Here is a 24,305-nt window from a genome sequence, read left to right as displayed (position 1 = left end):
CCAGAGGGTGAATCCTCTTGTCTTGTTACCATGTGGAAAGTAGCTCTAGAACACTGTAGCCAATCCGTGTATTTGAGTAGCACTGGTTTCCACAAAAAGACCATTTCTAATATTCAATGGGTAATTAAATGACTTAGTGTTGTCATCAGGTTCTCATGTTATCTGGGCTTATACAGCTTTTAGACAATCATGATTCCCTTTGTATCACTTAATAACTGCGTCAAGTGTCACAACACATTATGGGTCACAGAAGAGAGACTTCGGGTGGAGGTGGCAAGTATGTCGGTGAGGCCGGGATATGGGGCTGTCTGTGTGCATATTTTCAGCTTTTGTGTTTGTGAGTGTGACTGTGTGTCCATCAGAGAAGGTGTACTTGCAGAGTAACTACAAATATACTGGAAGAAATGTTACCACAGTTACTGTAACAGTTACATACAGAGGGGAAGAGATGCTCTTTCTTGGGCAGCTTGGTGACTTGAATGACACAATGCTGGTGTGAGAGTGTCTGCATTTCCACCTCACATCCTTTGGACACGCTAAAGTAACTGAGATTTCTGGGTCTTTGAGAATGACTGGCCCAAAAGGGTCCTTTTCACCCCACCCTTTAGTCTTAGATCCTGGAGAACACACGATGCTGCTACCTCTCCTCACAGGGCATTCAAACTGAAGGGCATTCAGGGGCCCAAGTGATCCAAGCCACCTGGCCTCACAGGGACCACAGGGCAGACCTGGCCATCAGGCCAAAGTCTATGACCTGCAACCACTACTTTCTGTCCTTTCCCCGATAAGGTTCTGTCCTCTCCCAGACTGAGGTTCTGGTCTCTCACCTGGGCCCCCGATTCTCTTTCCGTGTCTTCCACCTAGTGGGTCCCTTAAGGGCCCTGACAAGTCAGCTCCTGGAGAATCAAGGTGTGCCCTAATTCTTGTTTGCCTAAGAGTGAGGTGGGGATTAGGAGACTCAAATCCTTGTCTCTGTCTGGGGCTCAGCACCTCCAAACACTCTGACCTTTTGGTTCTCTGAGACTTCCTCTTGGCTTGACCCCCCTCACTTCCCACTGCTCGGTTATCACCCTGCTCACCCCAGGTGCCACCTTAACAGCTCAGATATGGATTATCTGCAGGACTGGCCTATTGATTTCCCTCCCCCCTCCCCCTACCTGTACTTTGACCTCTGTACCCTCATCCTCATTCACTAATGCCTTCACCACTCTCCTCTACCTCACTTGCCGGGTCAGAGGCAAGGGCAGCTCCGCTCAGCTCCACCCACCGGAGGCCCCGCCCTTCCCGCTGCGTGTCCGGCCCACGCGCGCCTGGGCCCTGTTTTCCCCAGCTCTGTCCGGGACTTGCCGCCGGCCCGCCTCGTCTGCACTTGACGCGGTAGATGGAGCGACTGCGGCTATTGGATCCAAAGACTTGGGTTTTACTTAACTCCGGAATGTGTTGATCTGCGGCTGCGCGGCGATGATGGCGCTGTCAACTACTTGTGCGCAGAACAGGTTTTCGTAGCCGGCTCCATAGCTCAGGGGTTAGAGCACTGGTCTTGTAAACCAGGGGTCGCGAGTTCAAATCTCGCTGGGGCCTACTGGTTGTTTTGCGTTTTTCATCCCAACCTTTTGTTTTGTTTTTAGGTCGGATCACTCCCTTGAAGACCTTACCGTTGCACAACCTCTCCAAATCGCAGTCCTCATTAAGTTTCCTAATGAGCTGTCTCAAGTCTCAAAAAGAAGGGGAACCAGCCCTTCTCTATTTTCAATCCAGCCGTGGCTTCCATTGCTCACCTCACTCAATCCAAACTTCTGAACACCACCTACGCACTACTTGCACACCGACCACCCTAGCGAACCCCTCCCATTGTCCCCAGAAATGCTGCTCTTCTCACTTGGAAGCCTCCTTAGATCCACACCCCATTCTTCAGTACTAGCGTCAGACATCTCCTCCAGGAAGCATTCCCAGGCTGTTTTCCACTTTTCACACCGCCTCCCCGCAAGGTTAAAAAAAAAAAAAAAAAAAGCGGAAGATACGTTAATCACAGGGATTTCCACTTTACCAGGCAAGGCCCTGGTAGAGTTACTTCTCTTTGTCCCTCAGGTAGTCCAACTGTCACACCCACTGAAAACGTCCCCATCACAGGTTCCCTGGCTCCGCGGGCCTTCTTCCCCACGCCCCCTACTCTCCCTCGCTCTGGGCGAGTTCTCCGAGGGGCTTTCCTTTATCCTCCTGTGGCCCCACTCGGACCAGGGGCTCGTCCTTGTCTCTCATGCTTTCTTCTTCTGTAGTTTGACCCACTCCTCTTTTCCCGCACTGAGACGAGTCTAGCGTTTGTCCGCGCTCCTCCTGCGCTTGCACAGGACGTTAGAGCCGCTACCCTGCTCGCTTGTGGCAGCTGTGTGGCCTTGGCCTCCTGGTCCCTGCCACCTCCGTGTTAAGCACGCAGTTAAGCACATGTTAAGCATTAATGTGGGATTAATTACAGTGTATAAAGAAAAATGCAAACAAATCCATGTTCTTAACACCCAGCCTAGGGACTATAACTGTCATATTCACTTTCAGTCATTTAAACAAAGATTTTCAAAACAAATGCATCTATCTATCTATCTATCTATCTATCTATCTATCTATCTATCTATCTATCATCATCTATATTCTACATCTAGTGCATGTTGCTGATGGAAGCGAAGGGTACAAAGTAGTCTGAGTCCTAAGGGAACCGTCAGTGTGCTGCTACCCAATGGCCAGGCCCAGACCCACCAGGTGTCTCGAGACATCTCTGCCTTCCGGTTGCGGGGTCCTGCCACTCCCACTTCCAGATGGAGGGAATCCTACGTCCAGCAGAAGGGGATCTCAGAGAAACCCTGGGCAAGTCGCTGCTAGTGGTTCAGGATTCGAAAACAGAATGCGGACCCAGCGCGCAAGAGCGGAGAAAGGAACCCACCATACCCGACATCCGGGTAGAGGCTGGAGCGGGGTGGATGGATGAGTGGGGCCTGGAGAAGGGAGCGGGGGTCGCGGCCATGCCAGGAGCACACGCTTCCTTCGGTCACCCAGGCCTGGTCCCCTTCCTAAAGCCAAGACCCCGACTGACTCGTCGCGTTAGGCTTGGAGCCTCGGACTCCTTGAACTCCCATACCTCAAGGTGCCTGTCCCACAGGAAAGTCACCTTAATAGAATTGCGGGATCGAGGACACCAATGGCAAGTTACAGCCACCTTCCCGACTTAGATCACAGATTCCGCTTGCGTGAGAAAGGGGTGCTGCAGGTGGCCCCTAAGAACAGCTGAACAGGTGAATGAACCTCAGGACCCGCATTCAGTTGGGGGCTCAGTGTCTAGGCGCAACGACTACGCCCGAGAAAGAGCTGGTGAAAAAACGTACAAGTCATCTGACCCAGTCAGGTCCAGGTGAGGTACCAGAAGAAGGGTCCCCAGGTCACTCCCTTGTCTAGCTGGTAAATGTGAGGGCGTGAGGGCGAGGTTTGGGGAGAGGAAGAACTAACCGGGATGGGACTGTCTTTGGGGTGGCTCAGTTCACTTGGGATGTTGGAGTGGGAAGAGCCAAAGGCCAAGATCAGACACCGAAGGGAACCCAGATGTGGACAGGCCAGACTGGCCCGACAGAGAGGAGGTGTGGACAGAGCAGTAGCTTCAGAGGGTTAAGCAAGTTTGCAGAGAGTGTGAAGAAAAAAAATAGCACTTTTTTCCTTGGAGCAGGATGAACACCATCAGTCTCTCATATTGTTTTGTTTATTTCTTATTGCCATGTAATAATTATACATATTTATAGGGTGCAATGTGATAATTTAAAACACGTATACATTATGAAATGACCAAATCAGTATGATTAGTGTTATCTAGCAACGTTTACATTTTTGTATTTGAGCTGTTCAAGAACCTTTCTTCTAGCTATTGTCTTTAATATTGAGATGTTTGAGGTCTTTATATATTCTGAATATTAATCCCTGCATAGTCTGCAAATATTTCCCCCCATTCTCTATGCTGACTCTCTTACTCTGTTGTTTGTTTCCTTTGCTGTAAGAATCTTTTTGGTTTGATGTAACTCCAATTAATCTATTTTTTTGGTTTTGATGCTTGTGATTAAAAAAAAAAATCCTTCCCCAGACCTATGAAGCATTATTTCTCCTATGTTTACTTCTAGTAGTTTCAGGTTTTACATTTAAGTTTTTAAGCTATTTTGAGTTTTTTTTTTTTTCTTTAAACTGGTGAGCGATAGGGTTTGATTTCACTTTTAAGCAGGAAGAGACTGTCCTTTCTCCCATGTGCGTTCTTGGCGCTTTTTGTCGAAAATTAGTTGTAAATGTGACCCACAATATTTTATAGCAGCTATCGGTGCAGCAAAGTTCTCTGGTGTCCATACAAAAATAGACCTGAGGTCCTCTTGCGTCCCGCGCAAGTGGGTTAGGAGACCTGATTGGGGGCGGCGCGGAATGAGAAAAGTCAGAGACACAAAATAGAGGAAGCTGGGGTCGGGTGGACTGCACGCTCCTGGTGAGAGACGCGAGTGTCGAATTGATCCAGCGTGTTTATTTTATATGTAAGTACAAGGAAACAAGCATCGATGCTGCCTTGTTAGGAATCCATACCTCGAGATTATAGAGAAAGCAGTCGTCTTTGAGATTTTAAAGGATTTTTCTCATCCTTCTGATTTCCCCTTTCCAAGTCAGTCATATTCACCCTTTCATGATCTATTCTTTTTCCACTATTGTTATTACAGATTAGGAATTTATAACTTGGTTTTCTGTTACTCTTAACTGGTTTCTGCTAGTGTGATCCTGAATCTCCTTAGAAACTATGTCCCTCAAGACCACTTTTCTCGTTTTTCCCTATTTGCTGTTCATTTTATGTTTTGTATCTTTGTTACTTTTTTTTCCCCCTAGGTAAAGGGTGCTTATAGTTTAGGGAAAGTAAGAAGAATGTGGGGATGGAATAGAGTTGGTGAAGGTCTGCTCTCAAGTCTGATTAAGGTTTTTTTTGTCTTGTTTCTTCCCCCTCCCCCAGAAAAAAAAAAAAAAAAAGGAAACAAGCATCGATCGAAACTGGGTTCAGGTCAAGTCAGCGCTTGAGGTTATCTACGGATCATCGGAGGAGCAGAATCAGGGAGTTTCACAAGAAGGCAAAACTTGTTTTCTTTCCAGGCACCAGAGAACAAGCAGGCTGAAAGATCAGCAGGCGCTCAGGTATTTAGCAAGAGGTCTGTGCGAATTCTTGATTTTCCGAATTAGGGGCCAAGGACTGTGTCATCTAGGCCCCTCTGCCTGACCTTTAGGCTCCAACAAGGTCCAGATCGGAGTTAATTGTTGCTAATTTCATCCGAATTCATTCTTTTCACTACTAAATAACCCAGTGCAGTTGGCCCGAGGGAGCAGGAAGGCGCTCGCGTACCTTGAGCCTCTGCGCGCGCGGTGCAGGTGGCGACAATCCCTAGAGCCTAGAGTTTTGCACGACTTTGCAGGAGCCTCGGGGGTGCGCACCAGATGCGCTGGTCAGGCCCCCTCCCCATAAGTTGGGGTTCCCCATCACCGCTCATTTCTACCTTACGCGGCCTGCAGTTTCGAAACACTTTGCAAGTCATCTTGTATTGCTTCTTGTATTTTTCATAAAACCAGGCTCCCTTTTCTCTCCCGGCTCACGACCCAGCCAGTCTAGGGTCGCCTCCTAGCTCTGTGTCCTTTCTCGGAGACCTCAGTTTTCCCAGCTTTTGTGCCTGACCTGTGGAGCTCAAGATTGACACCTTAATGAAGTTCTTTTGGGAGAGGTAGCCCAGCCCCTAGAACGAATGGATGCCTGCTGCTTGAGTGGTCTCATAACACTGGGAAATTTCGCAAGGGCCAAAGGATGCAGAGCATTTACGTTTATCTGTGGCTGAGTTAAGGACAGATGCGAAGTTGAACACAGACGGGTTGGGCCGGAGCATTTTGAGCCCATGAGGATGGTTCCAAACTGATAGAAACGAGATTAATTTTTTAGCGATGAAATGATCCATATAGAAAAGGATTATGGATTGTCCTAAGGGTTTGCACCAGCCGGCTCGTTGGTCTAGGGGTATGATTCTCGCTTTGGGTGCGAGAGGTCCCGGGTTCAAATCCCGGACGAGCCCACCTGTTTTTGATAGTTTTGGTCCTGGACGGTGCCCAGGCATGCGCTGCTGGGATTTCAAGGAGGGCTTGGAATGAAGAAGCGCGGATGGAAGAGTAGGGGACACTAGGAGCCCATGGCTTTGGGACGAGATTGAGTGCAGGGTGGTGGACTGTTTTCTCCGTTAACGCGAATCGTGGGGCTCTTCTCTCACATCCATAAAACCATGTGTCGTTCCAACCAGAGGCAGTGGATAGTAGTAGCCAATAAATTTCTAGAAGAGAGCTTTCGCTATGGGTTTCCGTAGTGTAGTGGTTATCACGTTCGCCTAACACGCGAAAGGTCCCCGGTTCGAAACCGGGCGGAAACAAGTTGGTTTGTTTGGTTTTTTTTGTTTAACTTTATTTATTTATTTAAATTGCTGTGCTCGGTAAGGGCATTACAAAAGTTCTTATCTATATCAAATATCTCATAGTTGAACTCATTCCAATCAGTCTCCTTTTCAATTTTAATTTATTACTCTGGGAGAAAACATCATCTGGTTGCAGAGAAAACAGAGGAAAAAAAGTACCCAATGCTCTCACGCCTCATCCTTCGGGCACCCAAACCCAGCTATTTTGCTGTTCAGGATACTGGCGGTGTGAACAAGTTCTTTCTATCGCATTGATTACCTGGTGCCAAAAGAAATTCCATTCTCAGAGTATGCTAACGTCGAGAGCAATTTCCACCAAGACTTCCTTTGCAAATCATAAAACGTTCATAAAGTCCAACCAGTTTGGCAGCGGTGGGATTCGAACCCACGCCCCCGAAGAGACTGGAGCCTTAATCCAGCGCCTTGGACCGCTCGGCCACGCTACCTCGCTGTAAACCAGTCTTTTGTATGTCTTCCCACAGTATAGAAAGCGTGTTCTAGGTCCTCGGGCAACCTTGGACTTGGAGAATCTACAGGCAGGCCTCTAACTTCCAAGTTCAGATCTTCTCTTTTATTTAGTCGTTGTTTTGTTTTCTTTAGGTTCGTTTTTTTTTTTTTTCATACCCCCTCCTCCTGATTAGAAAAATCCGTTAAGAAAGAAGTGCCTGGTGGTGTGGTTCAGGTGGTAAGAGCACCTGTTTAGTAAGTGTGGAGCCCTGAGTTTAAATCTTAGTGCTGCCCAACTCCAGAAAAAGGTCTAGGAAGTACTTCTGCCTTTCAGTGGCCAATTCACCAAGAATGAATTTCTAGTTTATTTTTTTCTGTTGCTTTTCCTGCACCAGTAGGTCTATGTCCTTCATATGATCTTGCAGTAGACACAGATTGGAATTATGCTTTTTAAACTTTGTTTTATGTCATTACATATTTTCAAACCTTATTTGCATGGCTGGTTCAAATTCCCGAAAATGAAAGGAGCCTGATTTCCATTTCTGGGGTCCTGACTTTGCAAGACTTGAAGAGGGGAGACTTTGCAAGACTTGAAGACTTCACCAGTGCTGAAGTGAATAAACGATCACTGGGCATTTTGTAGTACTTCCTGCTAGGTGATTTCCTCAAGGATTCAGGGTGATCCTCCTGTCTGCTCCCAAGCCCATGTGTGCTTCCTGCAGCCTTCATGGGTGTGCAGAAATGGTCTCGCTGAGTGTTTCCTGTTTTAATAACTTGACCTTCCATTCAATAGGGGCCACCTCAGCTCCTAGGGGAGGTCCCTAGGGTGGATTGGGAAATGTGTCTGTAAAAACACATGGAATCATGAAGTGATTACAACCCTGTCTATAGCAGAGCTCTTAGTATTTATGCATTTCCCGGAGAGCATGAACTTTTCACAAGAGAAGGGAAAAATACATAAACACAAAAACAGATTGATAGACTGATTTGGAATCTGGGATTCCCCCATCCCCGTTTCCTTCTTCCTCTCTCTCTTTCTTTGGTACTGGGGTTTGAACTCAGGGATTTGAACTATTATGAATAAAGCTGCTTGGAAAATCTTTGTGTATTTGCGTGAACATAACTTTGCACTTCTGTGGGATGAATGAGTGGGTGCAATTGGAAGGTCACAGACTGAGTGCATTTTCCGTTTTAGAAGAAACTATGGAACTCTTTTCCAGAGAGTTTGTATTATTTTACATTTCCATTGCACGTTTTTCATTGCAGGAGACATTCTGTTTCTCTGTGTCTTTGCTACCGTTAGCGTTTTCATCATTTTTTATTTCAGCTGTTAGAATGGGTATGTGGTAGATGGGGGTCAAGACCTTGAGTTCAAACGCCAGGACAGCCAAAACAACAACGAAAAGGTGGTCTCTTCCTTTTTTTTTTGGTTCCCAAGTTTTATTCAAGAACTCACACTCCAGACAAGTGAATTTTAATCCCCATCTTTCTTCTCCTTTTCGTCCTGGTTAATCTGGAAGTATCCTGATTCATAACTCTCTGCTGTTAGCAACAATCGCAACCAATCACGGAGATTATTCTTCTTCGAATATTTTTTGTGAGATATTTCAAATACCTTTTGGAAAGAGGCCCCTCAGAGTTACAATGATCTTGTTGTTGCTCCTTTTGATGGTTACAACACCTCCACCAAGATTCTCAGCTTTCCTGTTCACTTTGATTCCCTTTTGGAGAAACTGCTCATAATTGCCAGCATGCATGATTCCGTCTTCCACAGGGTGAATAGTCAAGGGTGCATTTCCGAACCTGCTTTTTTTTTTTTGCAGCCCCCTCCCACAAGCTTTTCACGGGGCCCACGGTGGTAGCGGAGGCAGAAAGGCCTGAGCAGTTTTTCAGGTACTTGTTTTCTTACCTACATTTTCTCTTCCGGGAATTGTCTTTTCATATTTTTCACCCATTTTCTTGCTGTATTGCTTTTATCCCTTGAAAAATTATAATAAAATATACATAACATAAAAAAAGTAAAGCTGACCATTAAAAATCTAAACATAGATTTGTCATATGATCCAGCAACCCCTCTCCTGGGGAACGCAACACAGGTTACCCCAGAGGCACCTGCACACCCATGTTTATTGCGGCACTATTCACAATAGCCAAGTTATGGAAACAGCCAAGATGCCCCACTACTGATGAACGGATCAAGAAAATGTGGTATTTATACACAATGGAATTTTACTCAGCTATGAAGAAGAATGAAATCTTATCATTTGCAGGTAAATGGATGGAACTGGAGAACATCATTCTGAGTGAGGTTAGCCAGGCTCAGAAGACCAAAAATCATATGTTTCCCTCATCTGCGGACTTTAGATCTAGGGCAAATGCAGCAATGTGGTTGAACTTGGATCACATGACAAGGGGAGAGCACATACAGGAGATACAGGAATCGGTAGAAAACCCAAAACATGAAAGCATTTGATGTCCACACTCCAGAATAACTAATACAGAAACCTTAGAGTGACAGAGATTAACATGAGAGGGAATCAGGAACCTGTTAAAGATCAGTTAGAGATGAATCAACATGGGTTGTAACACATTTGTACAGGAAAGCAATGCTAGGATATTTCTGTATAGCTGTCCTTAACTCAGCTAGCAAAAATGCTTTGTCTTCCTTATTATGCTTATGTCTTCTCTTCAACAAAATTAGAGATAAGGGCAGAACAGGTTCCGCCTGGAAGTGAAGGGGGAGGGGGGAATAGGGTTGGGGAGGGGGGCAGGGGGAGAAGTGACCCAAACAATGTATGCACATGTGAATAAATTAATAAAAAAACAATTTTGATACGTGCTTTTCATTGGTACTAAGTACAATAAGAGCATTTTTGTTGCTATGCAACATCACTATTTGTTTTTCTTTTACAATACTGGGGCTTGAACCCAGGACCTTATATGTGTTAGGCAAGCATCTACCACTTGAGCTACAACCTTTTTTCTTTTCTTTTTTGTTTTAGTTTTTACAGAGGGTCTCGCTATGCAGCCCAGGCTGGCCTCAAACTCATAACCCTCCTGTCTCAGTCTCCTGAGTGCTGGGACTATAGAAGTGTATCGCCATGCCCAGCTTTTTTTTTTCCGGGTTTGAACTCAGGGCCTCCCGGTAAAGCCACTGCACCAGCCCCTTTTTTTTTTTTTTTAATGTGTGTGTGTATGATGCGTGTTTTCGAGAGAGGTGTTTGTGAACTATTTGTCTGGGTTGGCTTTGAACCGATATCCTCCTGAGTAGCTAGGCTTACAGGGGTGATCCACCAGCACCCAGCTCCACCATTACTATTATTCAAAACTTTTTTTTTATCAGCCTGTACTGAAACTCTGTATTTATTAAACTATAACTCCCTCTTTCCTCCTTCCCAGTTCCTGGTAACTACTGCTCTACCTTTTGTCTCTGCGAATCTAACTACTCTAGGAACCACAGAAACAGAGTCATATCATATTTGTGGTTATCATGCCTGTAATCTTAGATCTTGATAAACCAAGGGAGGAGAACTGATGAGTTCAGCACCAGCCTGGGCTACATAGTGAGTTCAAGGCCAGTTTGAGCTACATAGCTAGACCCTGTCTCAACAAGATGTTTTGTATCTAGTTTATTTCACTTAACAAAATATATTCATGGTCCATCTGTATTCACTGGGCATGGTTGTGCACATCTGTAGTCCCAGCTACTGGAACGGCTGAAGCAGGAGGATCATTTGAGCCCAGGAGCTGGAGCCAGCCTGGGTACATAGAGAAGCTCCAACTCTTAAAAAAAAAAAACCAGGTTGTATCATATATCAGAACCTCATACCTTTTTAAGAAATCGTATTCCATCATGTATATATGCAACATTTTGTTTATCCATCCATCCCTCCACGGATGCTCAAGTTGTTTTTATCTTTTGGCTTTTGTGAATAGTTCGGCTATGATTACTGGTGTATAAGTTTCAATTCTTTTGTGTGTATATCTAGAAATAGAATTGCTGCTCACAGAATAATTCTATGTTTATATTTTTGAACAGCCACCATACTGTTTCCCACTGTGGTTACACCATTTTTATATCCCCAGCTTGCCTAGAATGGTTTTGGTCCCAGGTGCAATCCCCAGCACTGCAAATCATTCCCACAAGCAATTCCCAAGAGTATTAATTTGCATGTATTCTGTGCTTCCAGCCTTTTAGTTGGGTAGTTTGTTATTGTTCTTAAGTTCTTTGCACAGCTTAGATATCACTTATCAGACATGCAATCTGTTTATATTTTCTCCTATGATAATAGTTAATTTTTTAACTTTATTTGTATTATCTATTGATGTTCTTGATTACTGGATGTTTTTAATCTTGAGAGGATATCAAATGCTTTTCCTAAATCAGTGATGATTCTCCCTTCATTTTGTTAATGTTGAGTTCACTCTTTCTTTCTCTGCCTCCTCCTCCTCCTCTTCTTCTTCTTCTTTTTTTCTCTCTCTCCTCTCCTCTCCTCTCTCTGTCTCCGTCTCTCTTTCTTCTTTTCTTTCTTGGATACAAGGTCTCATTAAGTAACTCAGGGTTGCTGTGGACTCAGTATATATCCCAGGCTGATCCCAAATTCTTGATCTTCCTCCCTCAGTCTCCTGAGTGCTGGGATTACAGGTGTGAACCATCACATCTGACTTAATAATGAGTTTTGATAGTTCTTTATATATTCCAGCTACAAGTCCTTTGTCAAATATTGCCCTTGCAAATATAATTTCAAAGAAAACAACACATTGCTATTCACCATAACCACCATAGTGTAGAATAGATCACTTGAAACTATTTCTCCTATCTAACTGTAACCACCATTATATTCTCTGCTTCTATGCTTCAACTGTTTTTATTCCACATATAAGTGAGATTATATGGTATTTATCCTTCTGTGACTGGCTTATTATGCTTGGCACAATGTCCTTCAGTTTCATCGATGTTGTCACAAATGACAAGATCGCCTTTTTTAAAGGCTGAATAATATTTCATTATATATACTATATAAAAACACATATATGTATGTATATCTATCTATCTTTCTACAAACACATTTTTCTTTATCAATTCACTCACCAATGGACACCTATCTTAGCTATTATATAATATTACAATGAATTTGGAAATGCAGATATCTCTTTGATCTACTGGAGATATGACACCTACAGTTTCCTCTTTCATTTCTACTCCAAACTCTTTTTTTTTCTTTTATTATTCATATGTGCATACAAGGCTTGGGTCATTTCTCCCCCCTGCCCCCACCCCTTCCCTTACCACCCACTCCACCCCCTCCCTCTCCCCCCCACCCCCTCAATACCCAGCAGAAACTATTTTGCCCTTATTTCTAATTTTGTTGTAGAGAGAGTATGAGCAATAATAGGAAGGAACAAGGGTTTTTGATGGTTGAGATAAAGATAGCTATACAGTGAGTTGACTCACATTAATTTCCTGTGCATGTGTGTTACCTTCTAGGTTAATTCTTTTTGATCTAATCTTTTCTCTAGTTCCTGGTCCCCTTTTCCTATTGGCCTCAGTTGCTTTTAAGGTATCTGTTTCAGTTTCTCTGCATTAAGGGCAACAAATGCTAGCTAATTTTTTAGGTGTCTTACCTATCCTCACCTCTCCCTTGTGTGCTCTCACTTTTATCATGTGCTCAAAGTCCAATCACATTGTTGTGTTTGCCCTTGATCTAATGTCCACATATGAGGGAGAACATACGATTTTTGGTCTTTTGGGCCATGCTAACCTCGCTCAGAATGATGTTCTCCAATTCCATCCATTTACCAGTGAATGATAACATTTCGTTCTTCTTCATGGCTGCATAAAATTCCATTGTGTATAGATACTACATTTTCTTAATCCATTCGTCAGTGGTGGGGCATCTTGGTTGTTTCCATAACTTGGCTATTGTGAATAGTGATGCAATAAACATGGGTGTGCAGGTGCCTCTGGTCTACTCCAATCTCTTGAGCCTTATAAGCTCCAGCACTCCACACCTGAGATCATGAACTCCCACATCCCAACCCACTCTTCTCACATGTCCCCTGAGAAAATGTTGCCAGGATCTCCTGGCAGCCCTCACTGAGTTCACAATGGGCAGTCCCAGACAACCGCACTGCCTCCATCGTCTCACTCCAGGACTGTCACACTCTCTCATCAGGATCCCCATGCCCACTTATTGCCAGCATACCAGCAAGGCATCCTTTTTTATGTGCTCAAGCTCAGTAGTCAAGTTCAAAGGGATGAATGGACAAAACCCAGAATATGAAGTGAGAAATACAACAGAATCAACACTTATGGGGATGCTAGATGACTAGGACAAAAGCAGAAGTTCACAGGTGAACTGGTGATCTCACCATCCACTGTCCCAAGAGTCTGGGTCCTCCTCCAAGGACCAAAGCAGGGGCTAGGCACTTTTCACCATCTGCCCTGGACAGTGCTGGGGTAGGTCCTCTCTCTGAGCCCCCTTTTAGTAGATGCCCTGTGGACAATTTCCTGTCTAAATGCACACTTTCATAAATATCAGCTAAACTTTTTAGATGAAAGCATTCTTCATTAGGCTCATGATATATATATTTGGATATATTGTCCAAATCATGCAAACTCTTCAATCATATCAACAGACTTGGGTCCCTGCTTGTAGCTTTTACCAAATTCTGCCAGTTGTAGATGGTCACGATGGTAAGTATAAGTAGTCTAATCTACTCGGGAGCCTCAGGCAGCTTGAGCTCAAGGGATGGGAGCCAGCCTGGGCAACACAGAGAGACACTGTCTTTAAAAAATACATACACAAATAAAATTTCTAAGAAAACAAAAAAGAAAAAAGGAAAAGAAAAAATTTAATCCAACAGCCAGAAGCATCTTGATGTTGGCGCCATCTGCTGTCATTAGGTGGTGATTGCAATGTTGGCAGTGAAGGCTTCAATCAGAGAGGACAGGGGGTTTTCTTACCATTCCCTCCCCTCCCCCCATAGAAATGGTAGTTCTTCCTTCTCTTTTACTTTGCACCTGGTGTCCAAGTGATTCACAAAGGCCCCTTGAAAGGACATTGGTATTCATCTAAGATGGAGGACCAGATGGCTTGGGTAATAGCTGAACAGAACTTAGTCCCTGTGGGCTAGGCCTTGCTAGTGGTGCAAAAGTGAGACAAACCAGGAGTGCTGAAGTGGAGAATCTCAAAGTCTGGACCCGAAGATGGACAGGCTTGAGAAACAAACACCAAAACACGGCAGTCCATATCTTGACTTTGGACTCTGGACATCTCTACTTTAGGTGGGTTTGCCCAGATTCTCTGGACCCTCTCATCAAGGTTTTTGTTTTTAAGCTATTTTTTAGCATATATTAATGTATAGAGGAGTTTCATTATGATAATTTGATACATGCACATAATATACTTTGATCAATTTCACTTCTTCTCACCAAAGTTTTGACTCTGGTCTATTCATGCCACAAATATGAATAGAATTTCCCAGTGTTCGGGGCACTGTGCCAGGCACTTGCATAGAGGTGGGAACAAGTCAGACTTGATTTTGGATTTCTAGGCAAATGCTAAAATATTTACTCATCACAGTGAGAAGGCCAAATAAGCACAAGGTGGTTGGACCCTGTGTGTGAGTCGAGGCCTGGTTTAGGCTGACAGCCAGGCTTCTGGAGGAAACTGAGACCAGCCCCTCTCCCCCACCTCTTCTCCCTGTGTCAGCAGCATATACTCACATTCAGCACCTTCCCCCTCCCCTGAACCTCTTTCCCCTTGGGTGGCTCCTCCTTCTACCTTTAAAGGAGTCTGTCCCATATCTCCATTTGCTTTACTTTTGTCTAGCTCCTGTCTCCACGGCTCCATCCACATTGCCCATCCAGGTCACCAGCAGCCTCCTAGCTGCTGACCTCCTGCACACTTCTCAGCCTTTGCCTCTCTCAGCTCTAAGTAGCATTTTGCACAGTTGACTGCTGACTTCATAAAGCTCTCTGGTTTGGTTTCCTCTTTGTTTCCTCACTACTTCATTCCCCTCTCCTTCTCAGTCTCCTCAGAATGCTGATATCCTTTAGGGCTTGGTGTTCACACCTTTTTCCTTGGGCTCATACCAATTACAATGGCTTTAAATATTATACACCTACTGATAACTCAAAAGTATTTCTCTAACCAGGCATTTTTAAAAAACTGCATACACATGAAAAATGGATAAAACTGAGGCTCATCATGTTGAGTGAGAGAATCCAAGCTTGAAAGAACAAATATCCCATGTTTATTTGAAGCACGTAGACCTAAAATAATGATGGTGATGACAATAACAAAGGGACATTGAATATATATGGGGGACTGATGGGGGGGAGGTGTGGGGGTATCAGCGGCAGGGGGTAGGGAAGAGGATAACGATACTTGGGGCAAAGAGAAGTGAAGCATGCCATGTTTATACACATATGCATATGAATATATGTACATCCACACGCGCACAGACACATGAAGACAGCATAATAAAACCCACTAAACGTTGCTTGAAAAAGGGAAGAGGACAAAGGGGGAATGGGAATACAGTGCAGGGAATGAGCTTGTTCAAAGTTCGCTGTATGCACGTGTGGTGCTGTCACAACAAGGCCCCCTCATTTTATTAATGTATTATAAAATTAAGAAAATTTTATTATTGTATGCCAATTCAAAATATTTTAAAACTAAAAAAAGTGAGTGAAAACATGTAAGATTATTTGCAAGAAGTGATTTTAAGGGCAAGATATATTTCAGAAATGTTTAAAATTGGTTTATTTTTAAAAAAATTAATTTTATTTTTGAATTATTATAGTATAAAAGGGATTTCCTTGTAAAAGTTAGTTTAAATATTATTTTCTGTTTCTCATTTGCTGTTGACTTGACCATAAAAATTTTTCCCCTGCCACCAATCAACCTATTGGGAACAATAGGTTAGTTTTATCACCCAGTAGAAATAAGAGTGTAAACCACAGGAATTTTCTTTCTTTCTTTTTTTTTTGCAGTACTGGGGTTTGAACTCAGGGCCTACACCTTGAGCCACTTAGCAGCCCTTGTGTTGTGTTAGGTATTTTCAAGATAGGGTCTCACTGAGTTATTTGCCCAGACTGGCTTCGAACCTTGATCCTCCTATCTCTGCCTCCTGAGGAGCTGGGATTACAGGCGTGAGCCACGTTTTGGTGCCTGGCAAGAATTTTCTAATAGCTCCTTCACTGCTAATGAGATTTTACAACAGCCAAATAAATCCTTGCAAATGTAATATTGCAACACTTCTGAGCTAACACGGCCTTGGTTATTGCATGATTGTCTCTTATATCTCTAACTAGGCATTTTGGAGTTCTGTACTCTCACATCTGATGATTCTCAACTCAATAGCTTCCTACTGGACATTTCCACTTGGAGATCACATTGGGCTCTTAGTCCCGCCTCCCTCTGAAAACTGTTCTTTTCAAAATACTTTTTATTTTGAATTGACTTATAACTATACACATTTATAGGGGTAGAGGGTGACATTTTGATATATGTACACATGTGTAATAATCAAGAGATCAGGATATTAAGTTATTCATCATCTAAACTTTTCCTCCCTCCCTTTCTCCTTCTCTCCCTTGCTTGCTTTTCCTCCTCCCTCTCTCTCTGTCTGTCTGTTTCTCTCTCTTTCTTCCCTCCCTTCCTCTTTTTGTGATGATGGGTAACTGGTACCCAATCCAGGGCTTTGCACATGCTAGACAAACACCCTACCACTGAGTTATACCCATAGCCCCAAACTTATTCTTGACTGCATATCAGTCTAACTCAGCTCAGGACCACCTGGTTCCTTTAGCTAATGAGATCTCAGCATTGGTTTCTTCCTTTCCTTCTGCCTCCTCACTGTTCATCAGCCAACAAGCCAGTGGGATTTCCTTTAAAAGGACAGAATCTAGAGTGTCCACCCACCCTCCTTGTACTGTTTAGGACCACTCTGGCTGTCTCCAAGTCTGTATGCTCACTGTTTTTATTTTGAAAAAGTTCAAACATAAAAATGGAGTATTTCCTAGCATACACAAGACCCTGGGTTCAATCTCCAGCACTGCAAAACAAACAAATGAATAACTAAATACATACATGAATGAAAAACAAATAAAGTGAGTATTAAGATGATTCCCTGGTTGGTCTTATGCTCCCTCCTCCTATCCTCTGATTATTCTGTTTTATGTTCTTTTTCTGGCAACACTGAGTTTTGAACTCAAAGTCTCACACTTTGTTAGGTAGGTACCCTTAAGCACTTGAGCCACTCCACCAGCCTTTATTTATGATGAGTATTTTTGAGATAGGGTCTCCCCAGAACTATTTTGCTTGGGGCTGGCTTTGAACTGTGATTCTCCTGATCTTTGCATCCTGAGCAGCTGGTATTAAAGGCTTGAGCCACCAGTTTCATTATTCTGAAGCAAATCCCAGTCCTCATAGGTGTAATAATGATAGGTCTTTATTATAGGTATTTCAGCCTAACTCTCTAAAAGAATACACATATATTGTATAAAAAACTATGATTCAAATATTAATCTAAAATAATACTTCTTTCATATCATCAAATAATTGCATGTTCAAATGTCCCAAACTACCTTGTAAATCTTTTTTTTTTTTTTTTTGCCATCCCTGTCTTTTTAAAATAAATTTTTATTAGGAAATATTCATTATACAGGGGGATTTGTAGTAACAATTCTGATTAGATTTATATTGTACATTATTTACATCGCCTCCATTATCTCTCTCCCTCAACCCCCTCTCCACCTCACTTAAAGCAATTGCAAGAGGTTATTTTGTTCTGTTTCATACAGGTATATAAAATCCATCTACCATATACTATCACCTTAATCTTCTTCCTTCACCCTCCCCCTTCCCACTAGTACCCCCTCACCCCCTGCCCACACTGTGTCGTCTTCTAGTCCTGAGTTTTGTTATTAATATTTAAGTTGACTTTCAAAGGAGTTTCTCAATGCATGCCCACAGTGGGTGTGCTATACTTTGGTCTGTTCAAATCCCTTGGAATACTCTCCCTTACCATTTACCTCTCTCCCCACCCCGCCCTGTTTTTCAACAGTTTTCAGTACACATCTTTATATCCTCTACCTTCACATCTTATGTTATGTGATATTACTGATGCTCTGTCATTCTCTTTTCTTTTCTCTCTTTCCCTGAGTTTTGTAGAGTAGTTCCACTGTTACAAGCATGGTCTACATCTGAGTTTGTATATGATCATGTTTTTTTGTTATATATGTTTATCTTTGGATCTATCTTCCCTGTATGAGGGAAATCATGTGCTTTTGTGTTTCTTATCCTGGCTAACTTCACTTAGCATGATTTCCACCAACTGCATCCATTTACCTTCAAAACCCATGTCATTATTCCTTATGACTGAGTAATACTCCATTGTGTATATGTATCACAATTGCTTGATCCATTCATCAGTTGTAGGGCATCTGAGTTGTTTCCAGAGCTTGGCTATTGTGAACAGTGCTGTGATGAACAATGGTGTACAGGTGTCTCTACTGTCTCCTGTCTTACATTCCTTTGGGTAGATGCCTAGGAGCGGTATCACTGAATCATATTGCAGTTCTAGCTTAGTTTTTTGAGGAATCTCCATATTGTTTTCCATAATGGTTGTACTAATTTGCATTCCCTCCAGCAGTGTATAAGGGTTCTTGTTTTGCCACATTCTTGCTAGCATTTGTTGTTATTACCCTTGATTATGGCCATTAAAACTGGGGTGAGATGAAATCTAAGTGTTGTTTTGATTTGCATCTCTTTTATAGCCAGGGAATTTGAACACTTCTTTATATATTTGCTTGCCATTAGTAGCTCTTTCTTTGCGAATTCTCTCTTTAATTCATGTGCTCATTTCTTCACTGGGGTGTTGATTCTTTGGGTCTTTTTTGTTTTTGGATACATAGGCTGGGAACCAAATTCTGCCTTCTAAAGTTTTTAACTGTTTGCATGAGTCAGAAATAAAAAGAAGACTACACATTGCAGTCGGTTAATCTTTCTTTCTCAGGCCTCTTGTTCACCCTTCTCTATTGCTGGAAAACCTTCTGTTCTGTGCCTTGTGCTTAGTGACTTTTCTGGGCAACCTATCCAAAGCAGGAACTCTCATTCCAACCCTGCCTGGATTAGTTAACAGAGAATCCTATGTATTTAAGTCACAGCCCTTTTTAATTTTGGCTGTCTTTTTCTTTTTCTAAGTTTGTCACTTGTCTCCTTTCCTTAGAATGTAAGCTTATGACATTAAGCTTACCAGCTTCCAGAGTTATCTGTGCAACAACCCCCCTTCACCTTCCCACTTTAAGACAGGGTCTCACTATGTAGCCCTGGGCTGCTCTTGAATTCTGGGGCTCAATTGATCATCATACCTCAGCCTCTTGAGCAACTGTGATTGCAGGCCTGTGCCACTACATCCAGCTGTTTCTTTTAGATGGTTCACTTAGTGCAATTACAGAGGAATGCCAAATGACGAATAAGACCAGCCTATTTATTTTACATTAGCCAGGTTTTCTGGTCAACATTTTTACTGATAAGACTGTAAGAGGTGCTCAAAGTGCTTTTGTTAAAAAGCACTGACACCTTACTCAGGCCCACAAATTAACTAATAGCAGGAGAAAAGCCTGGTATCTCTGTCATGTATCTGTCTGTGCTCTAAACCATTCTCTTTGCAGTGACTTTGCAATCATCTTGGATTCCAGGAAAGACATCTTCATGGTAACATCTTCATGGCAAGGGACAGAAACTACACCAACAGTAAACTTTCCTCAGGATGGACCACCTGTCAGTTGACAATAAACCCAGATAACAACTCCGGAACCTTTCCTGGAACACTTGGACTGAGATAATGGTCAAGCAGAACACACTTGTGACTGGGACTGTTTAACTATCCATACCTTTGTCTCCTGCCACGGTCCCCCCTCCTCATTCTTTTGTCTACTTAAACCTATAACTCATGTCTGTACCCTGAGGTGGCTGAAGATGAGCTGAGTGCTTACTCTGCCTCTTCCTAGGGCATGTCCTAAGCCATGTAATAAACCTCCTTTCTCTTCCTTTACCATGCCTCTTTATTTGGTGCTTAGGGATGGGTGGCCAGATCTGGAATATGGATTTCAGGAGCTTGGGCCTAGGGTCCAAAACTCCGGTTTCAAGAAAAGATGGACACCTTGCCCTGGGTGAAAAGAAAGGATGAGACTGAGGCTGAGGAGGCCAGTTCTGGTAAAGTCAGCTGACATACCTGCATGGTAAGAAGCTATGCAGGGCTGGCCAGCAGGGAATGAATGTTTTCATTCTTTGTATAGTCTCCTGGGCATTGGCTCCAGGGCCTCCCTGCTGTGCTAGCCATCATGGATGTCAGCAGGGGCTCTACCCATTTCCTGTCTCCATAACAATGAAAAATGCATTGTTATTATTCTTATTGAAATAAGATCTTACTATGCTTCCAGGCTGTCTTGAACTTGCCCTCCTACTGCCTCATTCTCCTGAGTATCTGGGATTACAGGAACAAACCATCACATCTGGGTTTTGTATTATTATTTTAATTGTACATGCTTATGGGGTTCAGTGTGATAACCTGATCTGTATATAAAACATGCAATTATCAAATCGGGGTAAGTTGCATTTCCATCTCCTAAAACACTTTTATTTATTTAGTTTTTTGTTTAATTTTTGGTGGGACTGGGGTTTGAACTCAGGGCTTCACACACTCTACCACTTGAGCCACATCTCCAGTCTGTTAGTATTTTTAATTTTTTTGACAATTTTAGGGCAGATAGAGGAAGAGGCCAAGAAAGTTTATTAGTAAGTAAAGCAAATAGCGGATAATACACAACCCAGGCACATCTGATCACAGGTGCAGTGAGTAACATCAGGGGTATTTATGGAAAAGTAGATTTGGGGTTTGGCTCAAAAGATAAGTGCTCTCTTTGATATAAACACTTGGTGTATTTAATTATTTTTGCTGTTGCACTGTTTTATCAATTGGGCCCTGAGATTTCAAGATTGGCCCATTTATTACATTTGAGTCATTATGACATAGATATCTGAGCCTCCCTTTAAACAAAGGATGGATTCTGCCAGCTGCTCCCTTTGAGACAGGTCTCCATCTTTGGAGAAAAACATTTTTCTTTGCAAATACTTTTGTGATCAAAGGAATCCTTTTCCCAAGTGCTCTTTCTCATTATAAGTATCTTTCTTTAAGATACTGTTGGGTCTGGAGACCTAAGGCAGATGAGTGAGTATCACATCCCCCATGGAGAGCAATATCATTCCTGCAACCTGAGGCGTTAGAGGCCTGCATTCCTGCATCCTGAAGGAGAGATACAGATTTGCCACAGGGCTAATGAGCAAAATGCTCTCAAGATTTTTTCCCCTCCCCCAATAAAGGTGCAAACCAAACCAGTTCACTTGAGAAAGCCCACGAATCCATGGCCAGTGAGAAAGCCTCACCTAACTCAGAGCTAGGATGTCCATAAAAGCCCCAGCCTTCACCGGAGCAGCGAGCTATCAGCTTCTGGGCTCCGCTGAGCTTCTCTAGCTGTAGCCTTTCCTTTCTCTCTAATAAATCCTACTTTATATACCGGCTTTGGCTTATCATTCAGCTGCCTCACGAGCCAGTTTCCTGGCCTGTGAATGCAAGGACCCTCGACACTGGCACGTAACATTTTGGTGACCACGAAGGGACTTCCTTTCTTCTGGACCAAGGTCAGTATGACTTGAGTGCCAAAGCAACATGGGCATGCCTAAGGTGTGACCATTGAGTGTCTGGGACCCTGCTGGATGCTCCGGCTGGGGGAAACTCCCTGCTGAGGACTAGCCAAAAGCAGACTTCCTTGTGCTGCTCGCCCTGCCTGTCTCTTCCTATCTTCCTAAGGGACTGTCCTGTCATGATGTCAAGCCAACAGCTCCTTGCCAACTCTGGCCTCATGATGATTCTGGCTCTGGGGAGCTCATGCTCCCTCCCTGTGGGCCGAGATCAAGCCTCACTTGGGTATGCCTCATGCCACGTTGGGGGAGTCCTGATTGGTTATGGCACCTGACGACTGTAAGAAAATATAGGCCCCAAAAGTGACCACGTGGAGAGGAGTGATCTGGCCAAGAGATTCTTTATTGCCGGGTGGGAGAGGGAGAGAGCAGAAAGAGAGCCAAGAGAGAGAGGGAGAGAGGGGCAGGGGCTTAAATACCCCTCAATGGGACTCAGCATGATCTGATTGGTTAGGATCATATGGTTCATGCTGATTGGAGGTTGGGGCAGAAGAAGGATTCAAGCTAGACTTGAGGCAGGACAGTGACCCTGGAAAACAGAAGCTTAAGGGTGCAGTAAGAACTGAAACCTATCGGCGCCATTATTGCCAACATTCCTCCCTTTTTTGTTTGTTAAGGAAGGGGGGCGTTGTGTTCGCTCTGGCTTCTTCAAGCTGGCAAGGGGCAGCGTAGGGGAAAGGAGGGTTAGTTGGCAAACAATGTTGGGGTGCTGAGCCTCATGATGGTGTACACCCAGGCTCCAAAAATGAAAATTTCTGACAGTCCCTGCCTCCCACAGGTCACCTACCTAGGTGTTGCCTTAAAGGGATAGACTCACTCACTGAGTCATAAATGCATCAACCCAATCTTCTGTTTCCCAACCCCCATACCATAAGACAGCTTACAGCTTTCCTGGCAGTTACAGGATTTTGCAGAATTTAGATCCCTAGGTATGCAGTCCCTGAACAGACACCTTTTAATGTTCCTCCTAATATTCCTATTTAGGTCTTAGATAATGTATGGCCACCCATTTCTCTTAGAAACACTTGCCTCCAACAGACTCTGCTCCTCTGGCTGACTACCTGCCTTCTCAGGGAACTTCTCAGAGAGCTTACAGACCAGATCCTGCCCCACCCTATAACAATTTCTGTTAAACCAGGGCATCTTGTTTTCCAAAAAGGATATTCTACCCTCTCCATTGGGACTTTGATGGACCAGCCCTCATCTGGTCATTCTCATGACACCCACTGCTGTCAAGCTTAATGGGTTCCCCAATGGCGACACCTCTCAAGAAACAATTAGAAAATGGAGAAGGGAATTGGAGGACTCTTGAAATTGTCTAGGGAACAACATTTCACAGTGGTTCTCCTGGCCAATGCCCATCCTGATGCCTATGTTCTCGCTCTCCTATTCTTAAGCTTCCTCCCTTGTATCATGCTACATGTCTGTTATTGCTAATCAAAAATTTAACCAGCTGTACCTTCAGGGATACCAACCTCTCCAAAACGCCAGGATAGTTGGCTGATACCCACCATGCAGAGGTTGGAGGATTGGCTCGAGACTCTTTATGACCTATGGCTACAAGGGACCTTCATCAACTTCAGGGAAGAGGAAGTCTTCATTTTCAGAGCCTGGGTGTACGCCATCATGGGGCTCACCACCCCAACATTGTTTGCCAACTAACCCTCCCTTCCCCTACGCTGCCCCTTGCCAGCTTGAAGAAGCCAGAGCGAACACAACGCCCCCCTTCCTTAACAAACAAAAAAGGGAGGAATGTTGGCAATAATGGCGCCGATAGGTTTCAGTTCTTACTGCACCCTTAAGCTTCTGTTTTCCAGGGTCACTGTCCTGCCTCAAGTCTAGCTTGAATCCTTCTTCTGCCCCAACCTCCAATCAGCATGAACCATATGATCCTAACCAATCAGATCATGCTGAGTCCCATTGAGGGGTATTTAAGCCCCTGCCCCTCTCTCCCTCTCTCTCTTGGCTCTCTTTCTGCTCTCTCCCTCTCCCACCCGGCAATAAAGAATCTCTTGGCCAGATCACTCCTCTCCACGTGGTCACTTTTGGGGCCTATATTTTCTTACAACTAGTATCTGTGTGGTTTTAATCAAGCTATCCATTAACACAATGTTTATCACTGTTGGCTCCCATGCCTCATTTTCCCTGATCTATCCTGCCTCATGGATATGAATAGTATGGAATGCAAACCCAAGGATACTTTCTAAGATGTGTGAATCAGGTTAATTCTTTTTCTATTGTTGAATTTAAGTTCTATTTTGAATCTATGTTCTATGAAGGAAATCTGGATAAGCACAAATATTCTGGGTTTCTACTTTCCTAGCCCTTGGGTTTGTTCTCAGTTTCCAGCGATTGTGGGCTAGGCTGATCCTTGGAGGTTAGTACCTGTGGTATGCCTTGATGTGCTGAAAAGAGCTTTATAGTGTCAGATCCTGGCAACAGATAGCAGAGGAGGATACAAGCCACCATTCCTCTTTCTCAATGAAAGCCCCTACCTCGGCTAATTCTGCATTCTCTTAGAAGGCACATGGGTAGTAGGGCTGTCTTCCAAGGCACTGTTAATTCTTGAGAAACAAGAACCTCT

General features: G+C 43.7%; 1 long non-coding RNA gene and 4 other non-coding genes across 5 annotated transcripts; 4 read left to right on the top strand and 1 right to left on the bottom strand.

Moving 5' to 3' along the window:
• Window positions 1–1,508: 1,508 nt before the first annotated feature.
• Window positions 1,509–1,581, top strand: Trnat-ugu (transfer RNA threonine (anticodon UGU)). The gene has a single exon. It is a non-coding gene; the product is annotated as a tRNA-Thr (tRNA).
• A 3,021-nt stretch (window positions 1,582–4,602) lies between these two features.
• On the top strand, window positions 4,603–20,011 carry LOC141418210 (uncharacterized). Its single transcript, XR_012442888.1, has 3 exons — window positions 4,603–5,190; window positions 8,771–8,840; window positions 19,633–20,011. It is a non-coding gene; the product is annotated as an uncharacterized lncRNA (long non-coding RNA).
• On the top strand, window positions 6,039–6,110 carry Trnap-ugg (transfer RNA proline (anticodon UGG)). Its single transcript has one exon. It is a non-coding gene; the product is annotated as a tRNA-Pro (tRNA).
• Trnav-aac (transfer RNA valine (anticodon AAC)) lies at window positions 6,386–6,458 on the top strand. The gene has a single exon. It is a non-coding gene; the product is annotated as a tRNA-Val (tRNA).
• On the bottom strand, window positions 6,865–6,946 carry Trnal-aag (transfer RNA leucine (anticodon AAG)). Its single transcript has one exon. It is a non-coding gene; the product is annotated as a tRNA-Leu (tRNA).
• Window positions 20,012–24,305: the final 4,294 nt, after the last annotated feature.

This window comes from Castor canadensis, chromosome 16 (genome assembly GCF_047511655.1).
Source record: "Castor canadensis chromosome 16, mCasCan1.hap1v2, whole genome shotgun sequence".
In the NCBI taxonomy this organism is placed as follows: domain Eukaryota; kingdom Metazoa; phylum Chordata; class Mammalia; order Rodentia; family Castoridae; genus Castor; species Castor canadensis.
This window is presented reverse-complemented; position numbering and strand designations above follow the sequence as displayed.